Below are 6,311 nucleotides of genomic sequence, written 5' to 3' on the forward strand. Positions count from 1 at the left end.
ATGCTAAGCTTAAGTCCAAGTATGGTGATACACACTCTTAATTCCAGGTAACAGAGGCAAGGAGATCTCTGAGTTCAAGATCATCCTGGTAAAGAGTGAGTTCCAAGCATAGAAAAACTTAAGTCCAGGCATGGTGGTACACTCCATTGATCCTAGCAATCAGGAAACAGAGCCATACAGATCTGAGTTCAAGATCAATCTACAGAGCAAGTTCCAGGACAGCCAAGCTTAGGCAGTGAAGAAGTTGGAAAACAGAAAGCGGGCTGGAGAGATGGCTCAGTGGTTAAGAGCACTGACTGCACTTCCAGAGGTCCTGAGTTCAATTCCCAGCAACCACATGGTGGCTCACAACCATCTGTAATGAGATCTGATGCCCTCTTCTGGTGTGTCTGAAGACAGCTACAGTGTATTCATATATAATAAATAAATAAATCTTAAAAAAAAAAAAAGGTCTTTCTGCCATCTTCCCTCGCCTTCCCTCGCCGTCACCATGGTGCGAATGAATGTTCTGGCGGATGCTCTCAAGAGCATTAACAACGCCGAAAAGCGAGGCAAACGCCAGGTCCTCATCAGGCCGTGTTCTAAAGTCATCGTTGGGTTCTTAACTGTGATGATGAAGCATGGTTACATCGGTGAATTCGAGATTATTGATGATCACAGAGCTGGGAAGATAGTGGTGAACCTCACTGGCAGGTTGAACAAGTGTGGAGTTATAAGCCCTAGATTTGATGTTCAACTCAAAGACCTAGAGATATGGCAGAACAATCTGCTCCCATCACGCCAGTTTGGTTTCATTGTGCTGACAACTTCTGCTGGCATCATGGACCATGAAGAGGCAAGACGAAAACATACTGGAGGGAAAATCCTGGGATTCTTTTTTTAAATGTAAAGCATAAATAAAAAGCCTTCGTGGACTGTGAAAAAAAAAAAAAAGAAAAAAAAGAAAACAGAAAGCTGGTGATAATATAATAGAACCAGGGGGCCATATTCCAGCTGCTGCAAGAAGCAGAACTCAGCAGCATAGCCATGTGGCTCTGGCTTTAGAGTAAAAAAAAAAAAAAAAGGGACTACTGGGACAATTGATGTTGGTGAGCTAGAGCTAAGAATCAGTGATTAAGAAAAGACCATCGTTCCAGGACAGCCAGGACGATACAGAGAAACCCTGTCTCGGAAAAAAAAAAAAAAGACCGTCATCACTGAGAAGTGATGATCATCTTCTGGGAAGTGTTTTTTGTTGTTGTTGTTGGGTTTTTTTGTGTGTGTTTGTTTGTTTGTTTTGGTTTGGTTTTGGTTTTTCGAGACAGGGTTTCTCTGTGTAGTCCTGGTTGTCCTGGAACGCACTCTGTAGACCAGGCTAGCTTCGAACTCTCAAACTCAGAAATCTGCCTGCCTCTGCCTCCCAAGTGCTGGGATTAAAGGCATGCACCACCACCGCTCAGCCTGGGAAGTGTTTTTTAAGAACACAAAGAAACTGGCTGGGCAGTGGTGGCAAATGCCTTTAATCCCAGCACTTGGGAAGCAGAGACAGGCGGTTCTGAGTTTGAGGCCTGCCTGGTCTACAGAGTGCGTTCCAGGACAACCAGGACTACACAGAGAAATCCTGTCTCAAATAACCAAAAAAAAAAAAAAAAAAGAAAGAAAGAAAGAAAAAGAAAAAAGAAAAAAGAAAGAAAGAAACTGTTCCAGAAATAGGCAAGGTTGTACCTCATGCTGCACCTGGACTTGGTAATGTGTAAGAATCACCCAGGTAGTACTGGTTTTGAAGGTATGAAGGGATCATGGAGAGCAGCTGAGGCCTGGCACTGTGAGAGCCCAGAGAAGGCCACTGTGAAGGTGCTACCTGAGTTGCAGTTGATGGCCCAGGACTGAAGAGGTCATGCAAAGAAGTTGAGGCTTGGCACCTCAACTATGCCTATGAGATCCTATGAGAGGCTGTTGGTGAAGCCTAGTTGCAGCAGAAGACCCCAGTACACTAGAGATTCTAGTACCATGGGATGATCACCAGGAACAGCAGCAGCAGTGGAGTGGAGTCAACCAGAGCCTAGAGTACTACAGAGGGCAGAGCTGGAGATGTGACCCAAGCCCTTTGGAGGAGCCCACAAGATCATGTGTAGATCCCAGACATTGGACCGAGAAGATGTAATGCCGAAGTTGCCTTGGAGACACCAAGATGTTAAAGACGCCAGAGCCGTGGGCTATCTGCTGAGGAAAGCTGCAAACAGGGAGTGAAACCAGCAAAAGAGGATTGTGTTGCAGTCAACAATGGAGTTGGGGATCTGAAGAAGGCTTTCACCTCGGGCATGCAGAGACAGAGATTCAAGTTTGCCCAGCTGTTTTTTAGTCTTGTTTGTTCCAGGATTTCCTCACAATGACATTTCGGAATGGTATGTGATGTTTAAGGTATGTGATCTGCTCTTTGATTTTGACTTTACAGAGGATTACAGTTAAGTGATTGAATGAATCTCAGACAAGAATTTGAACGTTGGACTTCTAACATTGTTGAGACTGCTATAGACCAAAGGGACTTTTGAAATTGGATTAAATGTATTTGATATTATGCTATGTTTAGATATGGTCCTCTAGACGCATGTGTTTGAACAAGCCTACGGACCCTAGGGAGTGGAATGTGGTGGTTTGAATATGCTTGGATCAGGGAGTGGCACTATTTGGAGGTGTGGCCTTGTTGAAGGAAGTATGTTACAGTTGGGGTGGGCTTTGAGAGTTTCCTCCTTGCTGCCTGAGGATGCCAGTCTTCTCCTAGCAGCCTTCAGATGAAGATGTAGAACTCTCAGTTCCTCCTGGACCATGCCTGCCTGGATGCTGCCATGCTCCCACCTTGATGATAATGAACTGAACCTCTGAACCTATAAGCCAGCCCCAATTAAATGTTGTCCTTTATAAGAGTTGACTTGCCGGGCACGGGCAGTGGTGGCGCACGCCTTTAATCCCAGCACTTGGGAGGCAGAGACAGGTGGATTTCTGAGTTTGAGAGTTTGAGGCTAGCCTGGTCTACAGAGTGAGTTCCAGGACAGCCAGGGCTACACAGAGAAACCCTGTCTCGAAAAACCAAAAAAAAAATAAAAAATAAAAAAAATAAGAGTTGCCTTGCTCATGGTTCCTGTTCACAGCAGTAAATCCCTAAGACGGACGTGAGGCAAGAGGATCAGAAGTTCAAGCTCTATAGCAAGGGCTACAGGAGATGCTGTTTGGAAGAGGTGTGAAAAAGAAGGACAAGAAATCAGAAAGCAAACAGAATTAGATCCAATCTCACATGGGCATGTCCTTGAAATCCCCATGTTTGACTGCACAACATAAAGTAATGCTGTGTGCCCTCACCCCTGAGTTAGGCCCATAGAATATTAAAAAGGAGTGCAGTTGAGGGTTGAGATTTTATCAAATTAAGACAGCTGTTATACTTCATTCATCAAGGGCACGGTGGGAAGGATGGTTTGGGGGCCACTGTGCTAAGGGCAACAGTAGCCCAGCATTAATCAGCTGATTTACTGCATGGCTACCTTGTTAACACAACTTTTTTTTTCCAGGAATGTACATTTAATGGACACCACATACATTGCATTAATCGATAGCTGCACTTTCTGCAAACTGTGACTATGACAGTACTGAACAGGAAGGCTTTCCTGTCTAAGCTGCAGTAACTTTTCTGACTCTGGATCATTGTTCCTTCTGTGGCAGGTTTTTACAGTTCCTCTAATGCATTTGGGACGACTGTCTCAAAGTAACCTGCAGCTCTTCTGACAACTCCTCCCTCTCTCTCCTGCTATAGCCGTTTCTGTTTTGTTTTAAAACCTTCTGCTACCATATCCACCACTTCCACCTCCAGATTCACAGCCACCACCATAGGGACTGCCTGAGCTTCTTCCACCAAAACTGCCCCCCTTCATGGGTCCATACTTCAATTGCTGCTGTCCACTATAATTTCCAAAGTCATTATTGCTCCCAATACCATAGTTACCTTCACCAAAATGTCCTCCTTCATTGTAACCATCAGATCCTCCTCCACCACCACATCTACCACCTTGCTTTCTATATCCCAGTCCACTACCGCCATAACATCCTCTAATACCATAACCAGGACCACCACCATAGTTGTCACCATCACCTCCAAATCCATTATATCCACCATCACCACCTCCATAACTACCCCTGCTGCCACCACCTCCACCACCATAGCCCCCTCTTCCACCAAAGTTTCCTCCCTGACCTATAAAGTTGTCAGATCCACCTCCACAACCTCTCTGTGATCCAGCAGACAGCATCTCTTGTTTAGAAAGGGCCCTTTTCACTTCACAGTTATGCCCATTAATAGTGTGGTATTTCTGAACAACAATTTTATTAACTGTGTCATGATCATCAAAAGTTACAAAAGCAAATCCTCTCTCTCTCCCACTCTGCCTGTCTTCCATCACTTCTATAGTTTCAGTCTTGCCATACTTTTCAAAGTAGTCTCTCAGATTATGTTCTTCCATATCCTCTTTAATACCACCAACAAAAATTTTCTTCACTGTTAAATGGGCACCAGGCTTTACAAGGTCCTCTTTAGAAACAGCTCTCTTTGGTTCCACCACACGCCCATCAACCTTGTGTGACCGAGCACACATTGCAGCATCCACCTCTTCAACACAAGAGTCGGTCACGAAGCCAAAGCCTCTGGAACGTTTTCTTTGGGGATCTCTCATTACCACACAACATTTCTCAAAATGTTCTCCTAAGATACCATCGGAGGTTCCAAAGCTTGGACCACCAATAAACGGCTTCCTCAGCTGCTCTAGTTCCTTTGCATCATGGCCCTCCATTTCAAGCGGACTCGCCTCTTCCAACTCAAGTTCAATACCTTTTTAAAAAAGATTTTATTTACTTATTTTATATTAGTATGCTGTCGCTGTCTCCAGACACACCAGAAGAGGGCATTGGATCCCATTACAGATGGTTGTGAGCCATCATGTGGTTGCTGGGAATTGAACTCAGGACCTCTGGAAGAACAGTTAGTGCTCTTAACTGCTGAGCCATCTCTCCAGCCCCAGTATACATATAGTTTTAAAGCCATAAATAGCACCACGTGGATGTCCTCCACATCAACTCCTGCCTCCAGGTTCCTGCCCTTGTTTGAATTCCTAAGATAAATGCTTTTGATGATACACTGTTACATGGTAGTGTGACATAAATGCTTTCCTCCACAAGCTGCTTTTGGTCACAGTGTTTCATCACAGCAGTAAAAACCCCAAGACACTCAGTAGGAACCTCTGAGTAATACAGGAGACATGCCCTTTTGCACCTCATTGAATTAATTGCTGCAAGCCAAAATAAATAAATAAATAAATAAATAAATAAATAGATAAATAGATAAATAAAATAAAAAAATCTTATTTTCAGAGCCCAGTTGAAGCAAATACAGACACTATGTGAACTGTGAACCTTTGGTTCCTTGAAGCTCCCCACGGAGTGAATGGGGCAGAGACCCGTTTCCCCTGCTCATGAGTGACAGGGTTCATCCTGCCAAGTGCGCTCCCCAGCCAAACCACTGACCTTGTGCATAAATGCAGAGGCCAGCCAACACCAAAGGGCACTAGAACAAAGATTAGCACTGTGCCCTATTAAGAAAAGAGGAGAGGAGAAGGATTTACATAAAGTTAATTAAGCTTGGATTCCAGAAGCCCCTCATTTGCAAGTGCCCTGGGGAGAGGGGAGAACCATTGAGCCTTGTAGCCTGCTATAGATCGGAGAAGGAAGAGATTTACCATCAAGAAGCCTTTGGGGGCAGGCAACCTTAGTTACTGCTTAGCCTGCTGCCCTTGCAGACTGCTCAATGAATTTACCTTTCAAGGAGGAGGAGGAGGAGGAGGAGGAGAAGGAAGAAAGGCAGCTGAATTATTTTGTAAAGATTGCCTAAAGATCTTAGAAGAGTCAAGTGTCATAGCTCACACCCATAATTCTAGCACATAGGAGGTTAAGGCAGAAGGATGGCTTTTGAGTTTGAGGCCAGCCTGGGCACACAATGAGTTGCAGGTTAGCCTATGTGGCAGAGTAAGTCTCTATCTTAAAAAAAAAAAAAATTAGTAACAAGGCTTTGGAGAGATGGCCCAATGGTTAGAGAACTTATTGCTCTTGCAGGGGACCTGGATTTGGTTCCCAGCACCTACATGGTAACTGTTAGCATGTTAGCATTTCTTATAGGCTCTGCCCAACAGTTACCTAGCAACAGCCAGGTAGGTCTGGCTTGCTATAAAAAGGACTATTTAGCCTCTCCTCTCTCTCTCTCTCTCTCTCTCTCTCTCTCTCTCTCTCTCTCTCTC

General features: G+C 44.5%; 2 pseudogenes; one reads left to right on the forward strand and one right to left on the reverse strand.

Annotated features, from left to right (window-relative positions):
* Positions 1-481: 481 nt before the first annotated feature.
* Positions 482-915, forward strand: LOC114614330 (annotated as a pseudogene).
* A 2,885-nt stretch (positions 916-3,800) lies between these two features.
* On the reverse strand, positions 3,801-4,814 carry LOC114614364 (annotated as a pseudogene).
* Between the last annotated feature and the right edge of the window lie 1,497 nt (positions 4,815-6,311).

Source organism: Grammomys surdaster, unplaced genomic scaffold, assembly GCF_004785775.1.
Source record: "Grammomys surdaster isolate TR1022 unplaced genomic scaffold, NIH_TR_1.0 126313, whole genome shotgun sequence".
In the NCBI taxonomy this organism is placed as follows: domain Eukaryota; kingdom Metazoa; phylum Chordata; class Mammalia; order Rodentia; family Muridae; genus Grammomys; species Grammomys surdaster.